Below are 25,631 nucleotides of genomic sequence, written 5' to 3'. Positions count from 1 at the left end.
GGGCCCTACAGGTAAACCTTTCCTAACCCAGTGCTACAAATGCTATGTGCTCACTGCAGCAGGACTGTGCGCTCTAGGGCAGCAATTAAGTTGCTTGGCATTTATCTACCCTTAGCTAAGCCACGTGATAAAGGCAGTAGATCAGGATGAATCTCCTCGATCAGAAGTAGCTCTCACTATCGAAAAGGTGAAGACCCTGGTATAACACAAACGCAGACATGCGGTTAGGCTCTACCAGGACATGTAGTAAACTATTAATTTATGTACATGTAGGATTAGATTGCATTGCAAGTTAATTCATATGTCACTATTTTCCGCACACAACATACAACATAGATTCCTCACATGCATACCCTGATGAAGGGAGAACCCCCAAAATGAATTGGGGCAGACTGAATTTAAATTTACTTGCGGAACAGTGGGTTTTGAAAGTGATTCTATGAGAATAAATATGCTTAAACTGGAATACAAGTGGATTTGCTTCCAAGTGAAGGAGACATTGATGCACTTTTACGGGTACAAGCTGTGGAGCAGGAGACACAGACCAGATCTAGTCTGGGCTATATAAACAACTGTAGCCAAATACATCGCCTTCTGGCACGCGATGAGTGGATTACATAATCACGACAATAATGAATGAAAAATACACAGCATGCATAGACAAGGTTTGCTATGTAACATCTGGACTCCTGTAAACCTAAACAAACACCAGTATTCAGGCACTAGGGACATCACCTGAAGCTCGTAAGATTTTCCTTTTGTTTGGTGTCTTGTTTTTGGTAGGTGGGTTTTTAGGATAAGCTATTTTTGGGTGCGTCTGGGGGTGGGGTGTGTATGGTAGCCCCTGTGGTAGACGATGGGATAGAGGATAAGGAGTGTCATGCCATCCCTTTATATATTTCTCCCCTCCTATATTCACAGTTCCCTTTTACCAGTTGTCTGCTTTGCTGTCATCAAGAAGTGGAGAGAGGGAAATCGGCAGGCGGCCCCTTTAAGCCGGAGCTAAGGATGTACATCAGAGGATACACACTTGAAAAAGGCGGGGGCGGCGAGCATGTCAGGTTGGTCAGTAGTTGGTACAGCTACACGCGGAACGGGAACGCGAGGCGGAGAAACCCTAGGGGGAAGACCGGAAAGACAGAGAAGGACTAACAGCCTTACGAGAGAGAGAACCGGAGCCCAGGGGAGGTCACAGCTTGTCGGCAAGCAGGACACCTGAACCTGTCGGAGGAGGGAAAGCCGAAGCAGATGACCAGACCTCACTGAAGGACGCGGAGTCACCACACCATGGCCCCGGAGGGACGTGGCTCTTCCAGGTGCGTGGGCTTCTACGGGGTTTTTAGAAAGGGGCTGAGTAAGAGAGGGACGGGAGGGGAGGCTGACGGGTGAAAGGGACCCAGGGAAAAGGAAATAAGTGAGACGGAAACAAAGACAAGAGCAGAAATCATCGGCTACTCTTTTTCTTTTCGATGCTCCAACCTCTACCCCCTCCCTTCACATTTATGCATGGCTATTATTTATCCCTCACATCCTCCCTTGACTAAACCATAAAGCAAAAACACTTACCTGAGTCTTTTCCTTTTGTCCGAGGGACGACCGCGGCCGAGGCTCACCTAAGGGACTGAAGAGGAAGACCCTGTGGGAAAGAAGAATATAACAGAGACAATCAATCATTGTGATTTCCTGTAATACTAATAAAAAGTGCATACAAAGAAATTATTCAATGCAGTGTGCTCCCTCTTGACCGACTCTTCTACAACGGGGAGCTACATACTTTCCCTACAGGGAATGGGACACAGAAACACAGAGACCAACAGACACACACAGACACACACACACGGGAAAGCATAGTAGGAAAATGCTATATACAGTTTTTATATGCTTGCATATGTACATTGTTTTAGAAAGATGGTGGAACTATTTATTCTGTTCAATGTGCCTATTTTGCTAACTACTTTTATCTGCTTCTATTATCATTGCAGTTCGGACTGGACTGTTCCCATGAGGCACAGGGCCAAGACTGATTTGCATATGGCCACATCTAAACTGGGGTGGCATGGTGAGCAAAATAATGATGGATTTAACCCAGATCCTTGACTGGGGGTGAATGTTTTGATTTGTTCTGCATTCCGTCCATCAATTGTGTGTCTTTTGCTCTATTATCATTGCAGCACATACATTCTATACAAGAATTACGATGGTTAAATTAATAATGAAAATGCTAATGATATGTTATTTTAATTTGATATTGCACATGAATTGCCACTAAACAGAAACTACTTTAAGGAGAAATTTAGGATTGGTACGTAGAACCACTCTATCGTTGTGAAGTTGAAAGAAGGGCTCTTGTATAGTTAATGCCTGAAGTTCATCAACTCTCCTTAGTGAGTTTATCGTTTTGAGGAAAGCAACTTTCCATGATAGGAATTGTAACGGACATTTGTGCATTGGTTCAAAAGGCGGGCCCATTAGCCTTGTAAGGACTATGTTTAAGTTCCACTCTGGAGCAGGGGTAATACTTGGCGGTATAACCCTTTTTAATCCTTCCATGAAGACTTTAATCACTGGTACTCTGAAGAGAGGTAGGTGTTGTCTATTTTGCAAGTGTGCAGCTACGACTCCCAGGTGTAAACAAATGGACGTGTAAGTGAATCCACAATGCTGTAAATGCAACAGATAACAAAATTATATTCTGCACAAACGCATCAAGATGATTGATATTGTTGTTGTTACAATAGGCAACAAAACGTTCCATTTGCTGCATAACATGCTCTAGTAGTAGGCTTTCTAGCTTCCTTGAGAATATTCATACAGTCTGGTTGTAGTTGTAAATAACCAAACTCTATGACTTCAGGAGCCAAATCGCTAGGTTGAGTTCTCTGGGAATTGGATGTCTGATTTCTCCATGGCTCGGAGTGAGGAGACAAGATGTGATATGTAGCTTTTGATGTGGAACCACTGAGAGTTCTAAGGATGAGAGTACCAAGGTTGACAAGAACATGTGGGGGCTATTAGGATCAGTGAGGGACATTTGTCTGAGCTTCCGAACTATAAATGGAATTAGCAGGAGAGGCGGAAAAGCGTAAGCTAAAGCGTTTTCTCCATGTTAATTTCCATAGGAAATTTTGCGACAAGCTACAGCCCGAACAGGGGAATAGTGTGCCAGGTAGAATTAGGGGACCGGAGAAGGGGGGAGCAGAAGCCTCATCATACTCAAAGCCCAGAACTAGTAGGACGGGGGCACAGCGAAGATGGGCGGTTGGGCAAAGACAGTGAGGGCACTAACAAGGATGCCTTGGCGGGTAAAATGAGTGGGACTACCCTAAGCATAAACAGAATGGGGCCACCTAATACGGTTTGTCCTGACACAGCCCAGAGGGGCTTGGAGGGAAGAAGGGCAATAGTCAGTGAAGAGGAGTTAACAATAGCGGACGCTGTGCAGAGCACTAGGGGTTTACCGACATTGGATCTCCCCCCAGCCTCAAGCCCCTATACAGTGGCCCTTGTAGGGGCTCCTACTAACGGGGATGAGAGGGAGGAATCCCCGTGCACTCTAATTAACAAGACAGAACATTAGCTCGTCAAAAACACGGGTTTCAATATCACACAACACAGACATATTCTGATGGCAAGGAGGGTGGCTTGGATCGGAAGTAGCAGAAACGGCTTTGCGGGTGATTGTGTGATTATGAATTTCAGACATCCAGAGTTAGTCAATGAGTTCCTCCATAGTCAATCCAGGGGTCAATACCAAGGGGATGGAGGGTCCAGTATCAGACTGTTCCCCTTGGCTTTTTTCTATAGGGATATGGCCCATAGGAATATGCAAGGTGACCATAGGAGGAATAGGATTGCATCAGATAGGGGGACCAGCTAGTTTCACTCACTAACCGATTTGCACCTCTCGACTGTGCTTCAGCCCTAAATAAAATAGATTGACTGGTGGGGGGTTGAAAGACGAGAATAGCACGAGTGGGGAGGGGTCACCCATAATAGGAGACAATGAAGGTCCAGGGCGCACACAGTCAGATGATTCCAATGTCAATGTGAGAGTTATAGAGCCCGGTGGGAGAAATGTGGAGAAAGATGCAGGGAATTTGGGTGAAGTTCCTGTAATGCCCACTAACCCTTCAACTGTCACGGCAGGCAGTCAAATAGTGGGAGAGATTAAGATCATATCCTGGAATGTAGCGGGCTTAGCCTCAAAAATGAAAAATCAATACTGGCTAACATATAGTAAGAAACATCAAATAATCCTCCTACAAGAAACATGGGAGGTACATAGTGTTAGACCTGGCACCTTGGCGTGAGTCTCCCTTCCACTTTTTGCTGATGTGCCTCCGATGTTTTGCTGGTTTTCCGATACTCAGGGCACTGCACCACGGCTGATCCGTGCCGCAGTGCAAGTGCTCCCTACTGTAAACTGTACATACGATTGGTATCCATGATTGGTGCATTGGATTTACTGTTAGTCCCCAGTAAAGCGCACGAGAGAGTGCCGGGGCGTGTAGATGCCGATACTGCTGGTGGGCTTGCAGCGCTGGTTGCGCCACCCACCCGAGCAGCCATAAACTTGTGTCTGGGAACTGCGACCGCAGAACCCGCGTGCGGTCTCGTACTGTCACGCTAGCTGGGCAAGTGTCCCCACTTGCCAGCCCCGACCCTTCCCTTGACTACATATTAGTCACCCCTATGGTAGGCCTGCGGGCAGGGTGCATTGTAGGTGCGAGGTAGGACAAGCCCTGATGTGCGTGGCATGTCCTGGTAGTGACTTACCACGAAGACCGTATTTCACTACTGAAGGCTACCTGCTCCATTAGGCCAGACTGAGCTGCGAGGATTATTATACCCTATAATCCCCGCAGGCTCAAGGAGCATGGTAGTGAGTCATGTTTAGTATGCCTGGACTCAGGATGATGAGATATTTCTTGTAGTCAAGTTTATTTTATTATCCTGGGTTTGCAAATGCTACTTTTAGAAAGTTAGCATTTGCTTGCCTAACCATTTCAGTTGCCTCTGCCAGTATGTGTATCCGACTGTCTGGGATGTGTGAGTGACAGGGCTGGAGGGATGACAGGGGGTGAATGCGCAGATTACACCTTAGTGGGAGGTAGGAGTGCCTCTTGACTCGAACTGTCGCTGTGCTCGGCCACCACAATGCTGGCTCCACCCTCCTGGGGAGCGGCGGATGACTCTGCCGGCACCTGGCCCAGGGAGGGCGAAGCCCCATCAACAAGGTACTCTGGCCACTCCTGTCCGGACAATGCTGGCTCCACCTCCTGTGGGGCGTCTGATGCGCCTGCCCCTCACACTGAAAGCAGAAGCCGGAGTACACCCGCCGGGGTACTCCAGAACTGAGAGTGGCTATGCAAAGGCCCCCCTGGCCTGCGAGAACAAAAGAATTGGCCTATAAAAGATGGAGCCCTGCTCCTTGAAAGTTAGATCCAGTTTGGGCCACAGAACGACTCTGCCCTACGAGAAGGACCGCGAGAAGACAAAGAAGGGTGCTGACTCTTGCTTGTGTCTGGTGCCTTGCTGCTGAAGGAGAGGAAGACAAAACGACGAAACGACTTTTGTGCTACTTTGTGCCAAACTCTGCAAAGAGATCTCCAAGGGCTTGGAAACTGAACTTGCCCCCTGACCAGCGTCCCAGGACCAGTGGACGCTAAACCCCCCTTGGAAGAAAGTGACTGCGGGTGCTGACCATCGCCGCAGTACCGACAAAGAGGAAGCTCCTCTAAGGCATCCACTCCCTCCCGACCACCGTGACCGGGGCCCAAAGCTACAGCGGAAGCACAGTGAGGACCAGCCGCCGCTGGCCCGAACATCGTGACCACACCTGCGCTGGGAGCCCGAGAGCAAAGCGAAGGAGGACCCGTCTGGTCCGAGCTATCGAGGCGACTGCATAGCGAGCCGTCCCTCACCTGCAAGGACAGACTATTGCCCTACGAGAATCCACACGGTCGGTAGCCTGCCCGACAGCCCAGCTGTGAGCCCACAGCTGCACCGACATTTGGCTGGGTACGTCCTGCACTTGGGGACCGTACTGCCACTTGTCACCGCCACACAGCCGCCGACTCCAAGGTCGGAGCAGACGACAAAGAGAGGACCGTGCCGCCACAGAGCACCGCTGCCCCGGACGACCAGTGACCTGCTCGGCAGAAGAGCCGCAACGATCAGCGACACCGGGAAGGCAACGCGACGTGGGACAGATCCCCTGGAAGCCGCTGGCTCCACAAAGAACTTTGTTTAACACCGGCCTACGGGCCTCACAAGAACTACGATAAGAACTGTGGTAATCTAAAGCTGATATCCTGCAACCGTATCCGTAAAGTTATTGCCTGTATTCACAAGCCTACGTAAAGTTTATATAAAGAGATATATTTTTACAAGAATACAGTCTGGTCTCGTTGTGTGGTGGGTTGGTTGTGAAGGTGTACTGTTGCAAGTGTTTAACCCTATGTGCCCCAAAGATTAGCCTAAGACTGCTTAAGCCACACTACCTAGAGGGTAAGCAGAGGTTGTCTGGAAGGTAACCCTCAGCCCTGACGAGGAAGAGAGAGTCCCTGCTTGTCGCTAGTGCTTGCACTGCGCCAACTAGAGTCTCCCCCTTCCTACATTGGTGGCAGCGGTGGGATTTTCGAATTTACACTTGCGATAGTTATACCTGAGCTTCTGACCGCTACACAAGGATTACGGTACAGTTACTAAACCACAGACTTTGCTTTTTGAAAAGAAGATTCCGAGTGCAGAAACCATGCCGGGCACAAAGAGCCTGGATGGAGCAGAGTCCACGACCTCCGAGGTTTTGGAGGTAGAGTGGGACCCCGCCAAAGTGGATAAATATTCCAGGGACGAACTGAAATTCTTTTGCAAGAAACTCAAAGTTCCGCACGCTGGCTGCAAAAACAAAACGCAGCTCTCCAAGGCCCTGAAAGCCTGGATAGAGTCCCGAAAGACCCCGGAAGAGCAAGACGTCCTCGCCGAGCAGAACGCAACGGAGGAGCAGAATGCGCTTGGGGATCTGATCGATCTCGAGCGGCAGGACAGCGAACACAGCTTTGGAAAAGGCCTGTCGCCAGAGGAGCTGGCGGACAGGAAGGAAACCCGGAATCACGAAAGAAAGTTGGCAGAATTGAAAATCCAGCTGGAGCTTGAAACGAAAAGAATGGCGCTGGAAGAGCGAAAGCACCAGATGGATTATGAGGTGAAAATGAGGGAGATAAGTCTCAAGGAAAGAGGCTTGGATCGTCCTCCCTCTGGTGGCAGCACATCGCCAGTGCAGGTAGAGTCAAGAGTGCATATCCCGAAGGACGTAGTCAAGGAGTTCTTTAAGGGGGATGATATAGGACAATGGTTTAGGGCATATGAGGTAGCCATGTCCTCCCACCGGGTCCCTGAGAAGGATTGGGGAGCGGGGTTGTGGGGAAGGTTCCTTAGCGAAGGGAGAGATACCTTGCTAGATTTGCCCGTCGAGAATCAGAGGTCCTATGCCCACATGAAAGAAGCTTTGTTGAGCAGGTACGGGCTTACCCCTGAAATGTATAGACAGAAGTTTAGGGGGTGTACTAAGCGGCCTGGGAATACGTATGTGGAATATGTGACTTACTTTTGCAGAGCACTGGATGGTTGGGTGAAAGGTAACAAAGTGAATGATTTTCAAGGTCTCTTTGATTTAATTGCATGGGAGCACTTGTCTGATCACTGTTTTCCTGAGTTACGCCAACATCTGATCGATAGCAAGCTGTCCAACCCGAGGAAGCTTGCTGAGGAGGCGGACCGCTGGCTCAGCACCAGGGTCCACAAGGGTCCCGTGGGAGATTCCGCCAAGAGTGGGCAGGGTCCCCAGCAGAAGAGTGGGGGGGACAAAGGGGGAAAACAGAAAGGGTTCCAAAAAGGCCCCCAAAGTAGTTCCCAAGGGAATCCGCAGCAGGGTTCTCAGCCTCCCCCACCCCCGAAGCAGAATGGGGCCCCGACAGGTAAACCTGTTCCAAAGGGGCCCTTCAATTGTTTCAAATGTGGCGAGCCTGGGCACATATCGAGTGACCCCAAGTGTCGCCTATTTGGAAAACCCGCACCCACTGGTGCTCCGCCCCGACAAGTGACTAGCGTTCACCTGGGAGAAGAAATGATGGTCCCGGGGGGTGGAGATCCCGTTCACATGACCCTGGTCTCGTTAGGAGACAGCGAGATGATCCCTACGAACTACCTGCCCTCTAACACTAAAAAATATGGGCAGGTGGTGATCATCAATGGTAAGGAAGCCGAGGCTCTTAGAGACACAGGAGCCAGTGTGACTGCAGTGAGGCAGCACCTGGTGTCTCAAGAACAGGTTGTACCCCATGCCTATTGTAGGGTTATCAATGCTGATAATTCCGAGAGCCAGTGTCCGATGGCTCAGGTTCCCTTCGAGTGGGGGGGGGTCTCTGGTACTCTGCAGGTCTGTGTGAGGAAAACCATGCCTGTTGACTGTTTGCTAGGGAACGACTTGGAGCACTCCCCTTGGGAAAAGGTGGAGAAAACGACTCACCTGCGGATGGTGGGTCTGCCTGACTGGGCGTGCGTGACCACACGGTCGATGGCAGCCAGTAAGGGTGATCGAGAGATCCTGGGGCCTGATGGAGAGGCCCAGGAACCGGTCTTAGGGAGAAGGCGCAGGGGGCGCGGGAAACCGGCCCCTGAAGTTCCTACGGTCCAGGAGGAGGCAGACCTTGAGGGGGATGCCCTGGAGCCTACGGGGGAACAGATCGCTGAACTGGGGGACCTGCCTGAGCTGACCCATTGGCAGCAAGAAGGAGGACCCTCCAGGGAGGAATTCTGCAGGGAGCAGAAAGAATGCCCTTCTCTCGTGGGTATGCGGCAGCAGGCTGCAGACCAGGCCAATGGTGTTCAGGCCAAAACACATTACGTGTACTGGGAGAATGACCTCCTGTATTCGGAGCCTAAGGCTGCTGAACCTGGGTCAGCCCGTGTGCTGGTGGTACCCCAGAAGTTCAGAGCCTTCCTACTGGGTCTGGCTCATGATGTGCCTTTAGCAGGACATCTAGGGATGGACAAGACCTATGACAGGCTTGTCACCCACTTTTACTGGCCCCAAATGCATAAGAGTTCCGATACTTATTGCAGAACCTGTCCGACTTGCCAGGCAAGTGGGAAGACGGGAGGGAAGAACAAGGCTCCCCTCCAACCCTTCCCTGTCGTCGGTACGCCATTCCAGCGAGTGGGTATTGACATCGTCGGGCCTCTGGACCCCAAGACAGCCATGGGCAACAGGTTCATCCTGGTCTTGGTGGACCATGCCACCCGGTACCCTGAAGCCATACCTCTGAGGACAGTGACGGCTCCCGTGGTGGGGCGTGCCCTGATGGGAATTTTCTCACGAGTAGGATTCCCTCTAGAGGTAGTGAGCGACAGGGGGACCAATTTCATATCGAAATATATGAAATCCCTTTGGCAAGAGTGTGGCGTAACGTACAAGTTCACCACACCTTACCATCCCCAAGGTAACGGGTTGGTTGAAAGATTCAACCGAACCCTCAAGGGCATGATCATGGGCCTGGAAGGTCCGATGAGGCGTAAGTGGGACGTCCTCTTACCATGCCTACTGTTTGCATATCGCGAGGTGCCACAGAAGTCCCTCGGGTTCAGTCCCTTTGAACTGCTGTACGGCCACCCCGTGAGAGGACCACTGAGTTTGGTAAAGGAAGGCTGGGAGCAATCTCCCAGGAAACCTCCCCAGAGTGTATATAGCTACATGCTGGCCTTCAGAAACCAGACCAGGCGCTTCAGACAACTTGCCGAGGCAAATCTGGAAGCGAGCCAGGAAGAGATGAAGCGGTGGTACGATCAGAATGCCACTCTGGTCGAGCTTCAGCCTGGACAAGAGGTGTATGTCTTAGCCCCAGTGGAGCCCTGTGCCCTTCAAGATAAGTGGACAGGACCATTCGAGGTTGTGGAACGGAAGAGCCCCGTGACATACTTGGTGGACATGAAGACGGCCAGGAACCCTTTGCGGGTCCTACATGTCAACCGCCTCAAGCCCCACTTGCGAAGGTCCGAAGTGGGCATGTTGTTGGCAACCGATGACGGAATGGAGGAGGAGTCAGAGCCTCTACCGGACCTCTTGGTGGCCTGTGAGAAGGATGGGTCAGTGGATGGAGTTAACCTCTCACCCTCCCTGACCGCCGAACAACAGGAGGATTGCCGCCAGTTGCTGGGGCAGTTTCCAGACCTGTTTTCCCTGGTTCCGAGTGTCACAGATTGGTGCGTCCATGATGTGGACACTGGAGACAGCTTGCCGGTGAAGCATAAGGCTTACCGAGTGACTGACAGGGTACGGGCCTGCATCAAGGAGGAGGTCTCCAAGATGCTTGCCCTCGGGGTGGTTGAGTCTTCCAGCAGTCCTTGGTCCAGCCCCGTGGTCTTGGTTCCGAAGGCTGCTGCGCCGGGAGCCACACCCGAACTCCGGTTCTGTGTGGACTACAGAGGACTCAATTCAGTCACGAAGACTGACGCGCACCCCATCCCCAGAGCTGACGAGCTCATTGATCGGCTAGGGGCTGCCCGGTTTCTCAGCACGTTTGATCTGACGTCTGGGTACTGGCAGATCGCCTTGACCGATGGGGCAAAGGAGAGGTCAGCATTCTCTACACCAGATGGGCATTTCCAGTTCCGGGTCATGCCATTTGGAATGAAGAATGCCCCTGCCACCTTTCAGAGATTGGTCAACCAGGTGTTGGCTGGGCTGGACGAGTCCAGTGCCGCCTACCTGGATGACATCGCGGTGTTCAGCGGCACCTGGCCCGAACACCTGCGACACCTCTGGGAAGTGTTGATGGCCCTGCGCAGAGCAGGCCTCACAATCAAGGCAAGCAAGTGCCAGATTGGGCAGGGTTCCGTGGTGTACTTGGGACACCAAGTTGGGAGTGGCAAGGTAGCCCCCTTGCAGCCCAAAATCGAAACCATCCTGGCTTGGGGACCCCCCAAGACCCAGACTGCAGTGAGAGCCTTCCTGGGGCTCACTGGGTATTACAGGAGGTTTGTCAAGGGCTATGGCACGATCGTGACCCCCTTGACAGAGCTGACTTCGAAGAAGCAGCCCAGGAATGTGATTTGGACTGACACCTGTCAGAAAGCTTTCGACACCCTGAAGACTGCCATGTGCACGGCGCCCGTGCTCCTGGCCCCTGATTTCTCCAAAGAGTTCATTGTGCAAACAGACGCTTCAGAGCATGGTGTAGGGGCTGTTCTTTCACAGATGACTGAGGAGGGCTTTGACCAACCCGTAGCCTTCATAAGTCGGAGGTTACTTCCACGGGAAAGTAGGTGGAGTGCAATAGAGCGTGAAGCATTTGCTGTGGTCTGGGCCCTGAAGAAGCTAAGACCCTACCTGTTTGGGTCTCACTTCCGAGTTCAGACGGACCACAGGCCCCTCAGATGGTTGATGCAAATGAGGGGTGAGAACCCGAAACTGTTGAGGTGGTCCATTTCTCTACAGAGTATGGACTTTACGGTGGAACACCGCCCTGGCACCGATCACGCCAACGCTGACGGTCTGTCCAGATTTTTCCGCCTTAGTGATGTGGAACTCCCTGGGGAAGGGTAGTTCCCCCCACATTTCAGCTGGAGGGGACACGTGTTAGACCTGGCACCTTGGCGTGAGTCTCCCTTCCACTTTTTGCTGATGTGCCTCCGATGTTTTGCTGGTTTTCCGATACTCAGGGCACTGCGCCACGGCTGATCCGTGCCGCAGTGCAAGTGCTCCCTACTGTAAACTGTACATACGATTGGTATCCATGATTGGTGCATTGGATTTACTGTTAGTCCCCAGTAAAGCGCACGAGAGAGTGCCGGGGCGTGTAGATGCCGATACTGCTGGTGGGCTTGCAGCGCTGGTTGCGCCACCCACCCGAGCAGCCATAAACTTGTGTCTGGGAACTGCGACCGCAGAACCCGCGTGCGGTCTCGTACTGTCACGCTAGCTGGGCAAGTGTCCCCACTTGCCAGCCCCGACCCTTCCCTTGACTACATATTAGTCACCCCTATGGTAGGCCTGCGGGCAGGGTGCATTGTAGGTGCGAGGTAGGACAAGCCCTGATGTGCGTGGCATGTCCTGGTAGTGACTTACCACGAAGACCGTATTTCACTACTGAAGGCTACCTGCTCCATTAGGCCAGACTGAGCTGCGAGGATTATTATACCCTATAATCCCCGCAGGCTCAAGGAGCATGGTAGTGAGTCATGTTTAGTATGCCTGGACTCAGGATGATGAGATATTTCTTGTAGTCAAGTTTATTTTATTATCCTGGGTTTGCAAATGCTACTTTTAGAAAGTTAGCATTTGCTTGCCTAACCATTTCAGTTGCCTCTGCCAGTATGTGTATCCGACTGTCTGGGATGTGTGAGTGACAGGGCTGGAGGGATGACAGGGGGTGAATGCGCAGATTACACCTTAGTGGGAGGTAGGAGTGCCTCTTGACTCGAACTGTCACTGTGCTCGGCCACCACAATGCTGGCTCCACCCTCCTGGGGAGCGGCGGATGACTCTGCCGGCACCTGGCCCAGGGAGGGCGAAGCCCCATCAACAAGGTACTCTGGCCACTCCTGTCCGGACAATGCTGGCTCCACCTCCTGTGGGGCGTCTGATGCGCCTGCCCCTCACACTGAAAGCAGAAGCCGGAGTACACCCGCCGGGGTACTCCAGAACTGAGAGTGGCTATGCAAAGGCCCCCCTGGCCTGCGAGAACAAAAGAATTGGCCTATAAAAGATGGAGCCCTGCTCCTTGAAAGTTAGATCCAGTTTGGGCCACAGAACGACTCTGCCCTACGAGAAGGACCGCGAGAAGACAAAGAAGGGTGCTGACTCTTGCTTGTGTCTGGTGCCTTGCTGCTGAAGGAGAGGAAGACAAAACGACGAAACGACTTTTGTGCTACTTTGTGCCAAACTCTGCAAAGAGATCTCCAAGGGCTTGGAAACTGAACTTGCCCCCTGACCAGCGTCCCAGGACCAGTGGACGCTAAACCCCCCTTGGAAGAAAGTGACTGCGGGTGCTGACCATCGCCGCAGTACCGACAAAGAGGAAGCTCCTCTAAGGCATCCACTCCCTCCCGACCACCGTGACCGGGGCCCAAAGCTACAGCGGAAGCACAGTGAGGACCAGCCGCCGCTGGCCCGAACATCGTGACCACACCTGCGCTGGGAGCCCGAGAGCAAAGCGAAGGAGGACCCGTCTGGTCCGAGCTATCGAGGCGACTGCATAGCGAGCCGTCCCTCACCTGCAAGGACAGACTATTGCCCTACGAGAATCCACACGGTCGGTAGCCTGCCCGACAGCCCAGCTGTGAGCCCACAGCTGCACCGACATTTGGCTGGGTACGTCCTGCACTTGGGGACCGTACTGCCACTTGTCACCGCCACACAGCCGCCGACTCCAAGGTCGGAGCAGACGACAAAGAGAGGACCGTGCCGCCACAGAGCACCGCTGCCCCGGACGACCAGTGACCTGCTCGGCAGAAGAGCCGCAACGATCAGCGACACCGGGAAGGCAACGCGACGTGGGACAGATCCCCTGGAAGCCGCTGGCTCCACAAAGAACTTTGTTTAACACCGGCCTACGGGCCTCACAAGAACTACGATAAGAACTGTGGTAATCTAAAGCTGATATCCTGCAACCGTATCCGTAAAGTTATTGCCTGTATTCACAAGCCTACGTAAAGTTTATATAAAGAGATATATTTTTACAAGAATACAGTCTGGTCTCGTTGTGTGGTGGGTTGGTTGTGAAGGTGTACTGTTGCAAGTGTTTAACCCTATGTGCCCCAAAGATTAGCCTAAGACTGCTTAAGCCACACTACCTAGAGGGTAAGCAGAGGTTGTCTGGAAGGTAACCCTCAGCCCTGACGAGGAAGAGAGAGTCCCTGCTTGTCGCTAGTGCTTGCACTGCGCCAACTAGAGTCTCCCCCTTCCTACACATAGTAACACCCAGGCAATAGAAGGCTACAAAATGTTTTTCGTCCCAGCACCGGGGAGGGCAAAGGGGGGGTCTGACTATTTATGTCGATCTCAGACTCTCAGGAAGGTGGAGTGAACTTAGATGGGCCTCGGACTGCACACTGGGACACACATATCGTAATAAGGGTTTTAATTTAACTGTTGTAAATTTCTATAATGCCATTACTACAGGACAAACTCTCCAAAGCCTAAATGAATTAGGGGCTCGGCTGGCAGGCATGGAGGAGCAAGGGGCACTGTGCTCCCAGCTAGTATTAGCAGGGGAGTTCAATTGTCACCCATGCCCCTTCCTAAGAATGAATGAGGGGAACTGGTCGGCTTGCCCGATTGTAGAGGGGTGGCACCTGAATCACACAAGGGAAGGAGGAGCGCGGAATAAGATCCTGGGCAGGCATGCCCACACATATACCATGGAGTTGATTGGTGGGGAGGGCAATAGCACGTCACCCCTACTTTCAAAGGCAGGTCGAAGGGCACTATAATTTATTTTATTTTCGTTACACCCATGTTAAAGTGTCAGGTTACAAAGTTTGAGATAGAGGTTAGCATTTTCAGCGACTATAACCCGCTTCTCCTGTGCATCATAGATCCAAATGCGGTTCTTATATCACAACATAGGGGGGGCGGAGATTTGATTAAAGCCACTGACCAAGGTAGGAGACTAAGGTGGGTCAACACGGACAGTGAGGCATTTTACAGAATCTTACTGACGCAGGCCGAGTCCAATGTTTGGAAGTGTTTGGACTTGGAGGTTGAGGGGGCAGACCTGATCAAGGCATTTGAGGGAGCGGCCAAACAAACAGGTGGCTTACTTAGGGGCAGGAAGATTAACAAGAAACACAGTGCACCAAGGTGGTTCGATCATGACTGCACACTCGCCTTGAGGGATCTGAAATCGGCTCTGAAATGCATACCTAGGGACAGAGGGAAGGTATCAAGCTGCAGGGCTAGGTACAATAAAACACTAAGATGCCGCAGAACCGCTTCGCAGAACCAAGCATGGAAAAACTTGAGAGAAGCGGCTGAGACAAAGGAATTGACTGCTTTTTGGAGAGTTGTTAATGAACCATGCTTTCAGGATTCAAATAAACCCAAGCTGGCCTGCCACATCCTCCCAGAAACCTGGCTTGAGCATTACAAGGGCCTGTATAACCATGGTAGCATTGAGAACTGGAAAGTGTGAACCCACCCCAGATTACCTTTTCCTTGGGAAAAATAAAGGCGGGGATTGAGGGGCTAACCCGCAATAAGGCGCCAGGACCTGATGGGATTCCACCAGATCTCCTCTTAAGACAGAAAGAACTCTGGGTGCCCATACTCACCAGAGTAATAAATACCGCAGTGAAAACAATGATGCCAATATCCTGGTCTATGGCCACAATAGTCCCCATATTTAAAAAAGGGGACAGATATAGCCCTCAATGCTATAGGCCTATTTCATTAATTGATGTTACCGTGAAAGTGCTAGGTAGGGCCATTCTTAACCGATTGCTTGATTGGGCGGAGGAACATAAGATCATTACGGATACCCAGTATGGGTTTAGGTACGGCCGCTCCACCACAGATCAATGGCTTAATTTATATCTCCTGGCAGCCAAAATACACCGTAGCCAGTGAGGGGACGGTGTACATGGCTTTCATGGACCTCACCGCGGCATTTGATTGAGTAAATCGCAAGAAATTGTGGGGACTATTGGGGGCCTTGGGAGTTGACCCTGGTCTGGTAAATATATTACGGACACTGCATCAGAATACTTCTGCCCAGGTCAGATATGATAAGGAAGGAAATGTCACAGACCACTTCCCATGCTCAAGGGAAGTGAGGCAGGGATGTATTTTGGCCCCTTCCTCTTTACTTTATATATAAATGGTTTGACCCAGGTGCTGGTAGCTCTAGGGGTGGACCCTGTACTCAGCGGCCGCTCCCACTCGCTCCCTGCCTGTCCAGAGAAAGTGCCTCGGCGTTTTCCTAGCGCCTGGTATCGTTTACATTGATTTATTTATTTATCTGTGCTCCTACGTAGCGGGAAAATAAATAATTAATTTGCGCTTAACTTCTTTGATTTATTTATTTATCTGTGCTCCCACGTAGCGGGAAAATAATTAATTAATTTGCGCTTAACTTCTTTGATTTATTTATTTATCTGTGCTCCCACGTAGCGGGAAAATAATTAATTAATTTGCGCTTAACTTCTTTGATTTACTTATTTATCTGTGCTCCCACGTAGCGGTAAAATAATTAATTAATCTGAGCTTAACTTAATTTAAGCATTTCAGAACGACGACTGTGCCCCTGATTTGTCCCGCGCTACCCTACCGCCATTTGCTGTTGTTGTTGTGTTGACCCTCTCCCCGTGTCTCCTCCCCGCGCCCGCCTCCCAGCCGACCCTCCCACACTCCGCCCCCTCCACTATCCATTTATGGACAGATGGAACTACGCGCAGCGTCCACGCGCTACGTACACGCCGAAGGTGCGCCAAAGGTAAGCCCGTCTACGCCCGTCCGCGCCTGGACCGCGCCCAGCGCCCGACCCCCTGGCCCCCATCCCTCCCTGCCCCCCCACATTACCTACGATGCCGCTTCCCTCCTAGCCCTTAACCCCGGTCGCGCTCCCAACTGCGTCCAAGCCGCCCCCGGATACACCCATGGACCCTTCTCTTGCTACTCCTGCAAATTCATCGGCACCGACAACATCTCCGATACGACCACACCACAGACTCCCGACCCCACCCACCTACAATGCATCCTTCTCAACACCCGATCGGTCCACAGACACGCCATTGACCTATGGAATCTACTAGACACCATCTCTCCAGACGTCGCCTTCCTTACGGAAACGTGGATGAACGCTTCCTCCGCACCAGACATCACCATTGCCATCCCTGAAGACTATAAGATCACTCACAAGGACCGTACCGGCACAGGAGGAGGAATCGCTATCGTCCATAAGAAATCAATCCGCATATCAACCAGCTCGGACGCCAACCTCGCCAACTCCGAACACCTTCACTTCCAGATCCACGTCGACCCCAAGACTACACTCAGAGGCACCCTCCTCTACAGACCACCAGGACCCCGCGCAAAATTCAGTGAAGACATCACGGACTTCATCACTCCACACGCGCTCCCCTCCAACGACTACATCCTTCTGGGAGACCTCAACTTTCACCTTGAAAAGAACAACGACCGCAACACCGCCACCCTTTTGGACAACCTCGCCAATCTCGGACTTAAACAACTTGTCACCACCTCCACCCACATCGCAGGTCACACACTCGACCCCATCTTCACATCCAGCAACCATGTCTCCTTCAGCCACACCACAGACCTCCTCTGGACTGACCACAGCTGCGTCCACTTCACCTACAACAAACCAAAACCCAACATCCACCTCCAACCTACCCTGCAAAGAAACTGGAACAAAATCACCACGGACCAAATCTCCGCTTCGCTCCTTCAAAACACCCCAGCCCTTTCATCCAACGCTAACGAAGCCGCCGCCAACCTCACCATCTGGCTATCCAAAACCGCTGACACCCTAGCGCCACTGAAAAAACGTCAAAACAAACCTGGCAGCAAGAAGGCCTCTTGGTTCAACGATGATCTCAAGAAGTCCAAGAAACTCTGCCGCACCCTTGAAAAGACCTGGAAAAAAGACCCAACCACCAGCACCAAGGACGCCTTAAAAAACGCCACCCGCATTCACCACCAACTAATCCGAAAGGCCAAAAGAACAGCATTCAAGGATCGACTTGACAACAACGCTCACAACAGCAAGGAACTTTTCAACATCGTCAAGGAATTTTCCAATCCCTCGGCCAACTCCAACGACATCACCCCCTCTCAAACCCTCTGCGACTCCCTAGCCTCATTTTTCCACAACAAAATTGCAGACATCCACAACAGCTTTGACAACCAACCCGGAAACCAACCCACCCTACCAGCTGCTGATCATCCTCCCCCGGCGAACACCCTTAACGATTGGAACCCAATCTCCACTGAAGACACCATCCGCCTAATGAACTCCATCCACTCAGGATCTCCCACAGACCCATGTCCTCACCACATCTTCAACAAAGCAGACTCCGTCATAGCACCGCACCTCCGAGACGTCATCAACTGCTCCTTCATCTCCGCCACCTTTCCGGCAGACTGGAAACACGCTGAACTCACCGCCCTTCTGAAAAAACCCACAGCGGACCCCACCGAACTCAAAAACTACCGCCCCATCTCGCTCCTACCATTCCCGGCCAAAGTCACCGAGAAAGCTGTCAACAACCAGCTCGCCGCCTTCCTCGAAGCCAACAAATCCCTCGACCCCTCACAATCCGGATTCAGAGCAAAACACAGCACTGAGACCGCCCTCATCGCAGCTACAGACGACATTCGAACTCTACTGGACAATGGTGACACCGTCGCCCTCATCCTCCTTGACCTCTCTGCAGCATTCGACACAGTTTGCCACAAAACACTGTTACAACGCCTCAATAACATCGGAATCCAAGGAAAAGCACTTGAATGGATCACCTCATTCCTCACCGGAAGAACCCAGAGAGTCCGTCTTCCACCATTCACGTCAGAGGCCTCTGAAGTCATCTGCGGCGTACCACAAGGATCCTCTCTCAGTCCCACCCTCTTCAACGTATACATGAGCCCCCTCGCGGCCATCGCACGCCAACACAACCTCAACATCATCTCCTACGCAGATGACACGCAACTGATCCTTTCTCTCACCAATGACCCCAGCACCGCCAAAACTAACCTACACGAAGGAATGAAAGAAGTTGCCGAATGGATGAAACTAAGCCGTCTGAAACTGAACTCAGACAAAACAGAAGTCCTCATCCTAGGTACATCCCCATCTGCATGGGACGACTCCTGGTGGCCGGAAGCCCTCGGAAAAGCACCCATCCCGACAGACCACGCACGGAACCTAGGCGTCATCCTGGATTCTTCACTTTCAATGAACAGACAAGTCAGCGCCGTATCCTCCTCCTGCTTCAACATTCTTCGCATGCTCAAAAAAACTTTTCGCTGGATCCCCTCCGACACAAGGAAAACAGTCACCCACGCTCTGGTCACGAGCCGACTGGACTATGGAAACACCCTCTACGCAGGTACTACCGCAAAACTCCAGAAGAAACTCCAACGAATCCAAAACGCCTCAGCCAGACTCATATTAGACATCCCACGCAACGAACACATCTCTGGCCACCTTAAAGACCTCCACTGGCTTCCCGTCAATAAGAGAATCACTTTCAGACTGCTTACCCACGCACACAAATCACTCTACGACACCGGTCCAGAAGGCCTCAACTCACGACTGTCCTTCTACACCCCCTCCCGCCAACTACGTTCTTCCAACCAAGCCCTCGCCACTGTACCTCGCATCAACAAGACCACCATGGGAGGCAGATCCTTTTCATACCTAGCTGCTAGAACATGGAACTCACTCCCCGCATACCTTCGCCTTACCCAGAACCACCTAGCATTCAGAAAGCAACTTAAAACCTGGATATTTGACAAGTAATCCCCCCCCTTCCTAAGCGCCTTGAAACCCTCTGGGTATGTAGTGCGCTATACAAATTCTTTGACTTGACTTGACTTGACTGCCCGCAGATAGGTAGGAGAGGGATACCGGTGTTACTGTATGCAGATGACGCAGTACTCTTGGCCCGCACTGCGCGTGGACTGCAGCGCCTCATAGATGGCTTTGTCCATTTTATGGATAGCTTAGATTTGTCATCGAACCTCACCAAATCATATGTTATGGAGGTAGGGAAAGGACCATCCAGCAAAACTAAGTATACAATAGGCACACAGGGACTGGGAAAGGTCAAGTCATTTTCATATCTGGGGATCATGTACGACAGTCGCCTTCGTTTTAAAGCCCTTGTGGAGGAGAAATGCAATAAACTAATTAACTCAACAGGGGCAACTATGAATTTTGCAAAGAGGCTAGGCCGATGGTCTCCGGAACAAATCCTGAATCTCTACAGTTCTGTAAGCTGTGCCAAAGTTTTATATGGGAGTGAGGTCTGGGGCTTTATAGACCCGCATAAGGTACAAATAGAAGGAAACAAATATTTGAGGCGGGTACTGAAAGTCCCACAAAGCATTTCCTCCTACATGGTTCATGAGGAACTGGGTATAACCCATCTGTGCGATAGGCTGCAATGGAAGCCCCTCACATGCTGGATTAAGGTATAGACAAACCCAGAGGCGGCGTTAAAGCAACAAATAATATCAGACTGCATTGCACGAGCACAGGGTTACAATATTCCTTGGATTAGACACATCAAGGAAAACCTGTTAGCCATGGGTTGTGTTGAATATTTTACCCACCCGACTAAATTGCTATCTAAGGATAAGGGCCGTATTAAGTCAGAATTTTTAAACAGAGCCAAGTCAAATAGGGAAGCAAGAGAGCTGACTAAGCCATCAGTAAGAACTCATCAGTTAACAAAGTCGTGCCTGGGCGTGGAACCTTATTTGTGTCTTATTTACAATCCTCAAGACAGATTTCTCATGACCCGTTTCAGGCTAGATTTGTTACACCATACTTTGGCAGTTCCAGCAGGGTATACAAAGCATTTGGAGAGTAAGGGCTCCTGTGGCTGCGACCAACGGTCTCCACAGGTTACGCTCCATTTGGTCCTACTATGCCCATTTTACGCTTACCCTAGGCGACTATTTTTAAAAGGTATTTTAAGGAAGGCCAAGTTCAAACAAGTTAAGGTGGTCCTACTGTTTCTGAAATTGTCAGTAGAACCTTTAAAAACTTTTCTGTGTAGTACATTTTCTAAGATTAGCGATGAAACTCAGAACCAGAAGAGGGGAGGAATAATGGTCCTATGTGTTCAATATTTGCTCTGATTTGCACTATACTATGGATGAAACATTTTTAACCGGGTACCTTCTTGTCATTTCTATAAGATGATCCCTGTGCCGAATCATTTATATTTTATGTATTTTTGTTAAACAGGTTTTTAGTATGGTTTTTATAATGTATGAGATATTGTTTTTCAACACTGTACTTTTATGGTATTGCTTTATGCCGAATAAAGTATATTTTGAATTGAATTGATTGTGTTTTATTTTAACGAATGTACATAGCAGATATTGGTGCTTGCTTGTTTCACAAAAATTATCGGATACCTGCCTCGGAGAGCACTTCTTACAGACGAGTATGGGGTTATCATGTTGCTGCTACAAGCTCCTTACCTGTGTGAGTTATCGGGAATGATGCAGGGGGCAGACCAAACCAGCCACACATGGAGATCAATGACAAATACTGAAGAATTAACTGAGCTTCCAAGCTGGTGACCATTACTTAATTGACCTTGAAAATAAAAGACACGTTTTTAGTATCCTGGTGACTCATGACCATAAAAAACAAAGATTATAAATTCAATATTGTGTCAAATACTTAAAAAATGGAACTGGATGTGCTGAATCCGATGTTTTCCTAGGTCATGCGTGACACCTTACACCACTATTGCTTATGGGACTTGTAGTTTTGTTTTCCTCATTAAAAGGATGGGCTCTAAAGTCCCAGTGTTCTAAGCGATGTTGGTTAAAATCAGAGGCCTGAAGGAGGGTGAAGCATGACATGGCTCTGCTTAGCAGTGAGATGAATGACAGTTCCCCAGCCCTTCCATTCTTTGACAGACAGAGGCTCGTTGGCTGTTCATATTTTTTTGCAACGACAAAGAAACTTTTATTGTAGCTTCTGTCAACTGAAGAGATAAAACCCCTGGGCATGTTTAATTAACTACTGACAAACATGAACAATCAAGAACATGAGTTTCTGGAAAACTATCAAGCACCCAATCAGAATCAGCCGCCCTTCACACCCAGGAATTCTTGAGGCTTGGCTTTGGAGAGGATGAATTGCACGTGGTATAAGTAGTGGCGGTTGGTGCATAGGGGCGAATGGGGCTTAAATTAAATTCAGTCAGTCTGACTCTGACTGTCTTGGTTTTTTTCGTCAAGGGATGGACGATGACGATGGCACAGCAGGTCAGAGACCTCCTGCGCAGTGCTGGCCGGGGCGAGGAATATTGCTCACCCCGGAAGCACATGCGGAAATAGTGATGTCACCATGAAGGGAGTGGCGTAATAAAGGGGAAAATGCCTGGTTTCAAATGGGCACAAGAGGGGGTGGTGATGGACGGAGCATCTGAACCAATCAAACACTCACACCCAGTCAACAGATCTGGGTTTAATCCATCACCGTTCTTTAGCCCACTCTGCCACCCCAGTTGAGACATGGCCATATGCAAATCAGTCTGACCCTGTGCCTCATGGGAACAGTCCTGCCCGAACTGCCAAGCCATGCCTTCCCTGGACCGGAAACAAGCTTCCTAGGACCAGTTTCTGGCATTTCAGCTGAACAAAGCGGTCCATCACCACCCCCTATTGTACCGCTTTGTTCGCCACAAGTTGTCAGGGTTTGCTCGGAGGTGAATCCCTTGCTCACTTTGCCACTGGATTCCAGCAAGCCTGGCTGAAGACGGCTGAAATGCCAGAAACCGGGTCCTAGGAAGCTTGTATCTGGAGCGGAGACACCCGTGAGTAGCAGGTTAACAGCAGCAGCGTGTGCGCACTTCTCTTCTGCTGCATTGGTTTCCTGCCCCGAGGAAAGGGATGGCTCACTTAATTTAACTACAGTAGATGAGGCTTCATTTTGCATATGTTATGCCACTTGATTGGTAAAAGAAAGAAATGAAATATCGCTATTTCAAATGTTGGCAGGTGTAGCTGTGGCGTTAAATGGGAGCTGTGTTGATGTGTCTGACTGTTTAGTATCAATACATCTGTCTCCCATTCCATGTTTGCATTGAGTAAAAGACAGCCTGTTTCTGTTTACCAATCTATGTACAAGCATTTGTAATGCAATAGGTCTCGCAATTACACGAGTTTAAGCAATTGGTATTTTATTTATGTTTTAAAAACGAATCAAAAATAAAAGGCATTGTTATTTGTAATGTCATGGGCACCTTTTGCATTTTCGTGCTAAAGCAATACATATATTTTTGATAAAACAAAGAGGGTGGCACATATCTCAGCAGGCCACAGGTTGGTCATTTAGACTCAAATGTGCAAATGGCAGGTCAATACACATGTCCAGCGCTTACAAATCCAAGGGCGTGAACACACATCTTTTTCGGGGTTGGGGCAATGCACCAGTGAGAAAAGACCAGGTAGAATGTACTACTTTTCACAGTTCTCCCATTAGAATCTAAATAATGTTGATAACTATGCAGTGTAAGCATCTTGTAGAGTTAAGCACTTAAAGGAAATAGGCCCCAGAGCTGTGAACACTTCACAACTAATGTGCTTGAAACATCGAGCTGTAAGAAATAACACTAGAATCAGTTCCTATTGTAAACATTTTGTTACATTGAGCAGAAAAAATAAGACAGCATACACTCAACTATACCTGGAACAAGAAGCCAGGTGCTTTGAAATTCCGTTTAACTGTATCCACTCTTCAAACACCCGCCATGGGGCCCCCTGAGCAACTAGAAACTGAGACACCTTGTCCAGACCCACCTGGACACCCAGTGATCTGTCAATGGCGCTTGTGACAAACAACCTATCAGCCCGGGTTAGAGGCTTGGCATGAACTGCGCATGCGCTGGGGACAGACACGGCTGAAGATTGCCTATTGATTAACAACTGCGCCTGCGTGAAAGACTGACACTACCTTCCCACTGCCAGCACTCGAGCAAGGGTTACTGGGGGAGGGGGAGAAAGATACTACTCTCAGGCCTAGTATTAACAGCGGCGCATGCGCGGAGGACAGACACTACCCCCTGTACCGGAGCACGAGAAGTCATCGAATGAAGTGCATTGGAAGAAATAAATATCAGAACAACGAGAAGCTCTAAACATATTTTGAAAATAACGGGAAACGACTGAAATGAAAGGGCACTAACCTACAACCTCTTTGTAATATAACTACATTTTTAAACTAATTGTGGCAAAGAAGACACCTGAGAAGGAAGTTTGTTGGGGCTGAGAGACACTTGCTTAGCTTGACAAGACCTCACTCCTGGATCAACACTGTGCAGCAGACAAAAAGGAAGTTTTAGAGGCCAGTGCGTCAAGAAATATAGACGGGCCAGTTACTCTGAATCACTTTTGCAAATGTGCGCTCTGTACAATTATACAAATCTCAATCTCAGCTGCACGGAGAGTGTTATTTTTGGTTTAGAAAAGAAAGATGCTTCATTTCAACCGCGCTATTCTAAAACACAGACTCTTATTTCCTCTGCAAACGACGTAATAATTAATTGCCCGTCAATTGTCAAGGTACGAAGTTGTGGCTAACATGAGGCTTTTCCAAAAATTACATTGCCATGAAGTAAATGCTAAGTAAGGGATTTTTGCACATGGGTCAAGTGGGCTGAGGGGTTTCCTGACGCTTTAATTCACAGACGGGCAAAGTTAGTTTATGCGATTGTTATTTACGAGTGGGAGGCCAAGGGGGGAGGGGAGTCAGAAGCACTTCTGCTGTGTGACTGTGTGTAAGTGTCTAAGTAGAGTAAGTGAGAAGGGAGCGTGCTGGATGCAGAGGGCCGGGCGGCAGCGTTTATACAGCAATCACGTAACTGCCTCCAGATGCTAATGTTTGTGAAATAATTGTTTCTGTTGATGATCAGACTCGTGCCGCTCCGCAGCTGTACTGACACAAAAGTACAATAATAAACTGACTGTACAGTTCTAAGTCAGTCACAGCTCTGCCTGAGGCGCAGCACTTTGCCCGTTGGGCTGATGTAACTTAAGTAACACTTACTTGGTCTAGACGAGTTCAGACTGCTGTCTCTTCCCGGTCCGTGACCGTCTGGTCAGCAGTGCACCCAGACTAGTTATGCCACACAATGCACATGAAGGACAGGTTGCCGATGAGACCCACGGCGAAGATGATTGATGAGAGCAGCATCACGGCATAAGCGCTATACGAGTTCTCCGTCATGGGGTAGAGTGGGTTCTGGACTTGCGGGCGCTTCTGGTCGGTCGTGGTTCGGTTCCCCAGGGTTCCCGCTCTCAACCCTGTCTGTCTCCAAGGCCCCGCCATGCCTGACTTTGGACGGGTCTGTGATTGATGTGAGTAGTGGCTTGGTAGGCCTCAGGTGGCTCATACTGCTGCACAGCCTTACATCTGAAGTCCCAGGTCTTTACAGGTATAAATGCTTGTTTGTGTGAAATGTATTCGCTGCTGGAGGCGGCGGTTCCGTCAGTGGCCACTAGAGGGTGCTCCTCGCCTGCTGATGAAACCCACTGAGCTGCACATTGGATGAAAGGGAGAAGGCCTACTCATCCGGGTCAGCGGCGGCAGAGACAACACCAGCAGCGGTGCCGACATCACTCCCGGCCTCTCCTGGTGTGTTCAGCCTGCTGCAGAGGAGGAAGGAGCCGTGTCTGGTGAGCAGTTACCTTCATCTTTCGACCTTCACAGACTCCCCCCCAAGACACCACATCTGCCCAGCCCCAGGGAGAGGAGAGAACCTGGACATATCTGTGCAGGTCTCTGCTCAGGTAGGAGATTGTCTGCACCTTGTAATTGTAAATTGATGCTTGTATATGTTATGTTATCCGGATTTGTAGAGCG

The 25,631-nt window shown here is 50.2% G+C and overlaps 1 long non-coding RNA gene across 1 annotated transcript; it reads right to left on the bottom strand.

Moving 5' to 3' along the window:
- Positions 1-1,564: 1,564 nt before the first annotated feature.
- Positions 1,565-23,561, bottom strand: LOC147660720 (uncharacterized). Its single transcript, XR_015306197.1, has 3 exons — positions 23,457-23,561; positions 21,236-21,353; positions 1,565-1,636 (listed from the first exon to the last, which is right to left on the bottom strand). It is a non-coding gene; the product is annotated as an uncharacterized LOC147660720 (long non-coding RNA).
- Between the last annotated feature and the right edge of the window lie 2,070 nt (positions 23,562-25,631).

The sequence above is a fragment of the Lissotriton vulgaris genome, unplaced genomic scaffold (genome assembly GCF_964263255.1).
Source record: "Lissotriton vulgaris unplaced genomic scaffold, aLisVul1.2 SCAFFOLD_2418, whole genome shotgun sequence".
NCBI lineage: Eukaryota > Metazoa > Chordata > Amphibia > Caudata > Salamandridae > Lissotriton > Lissotriton vulgaris.
The sequence above is the reverse complement of the archived record's forward strand: the minus strand, read 5'-3'. Positions and strand labels throughout refer to the sequence as shown.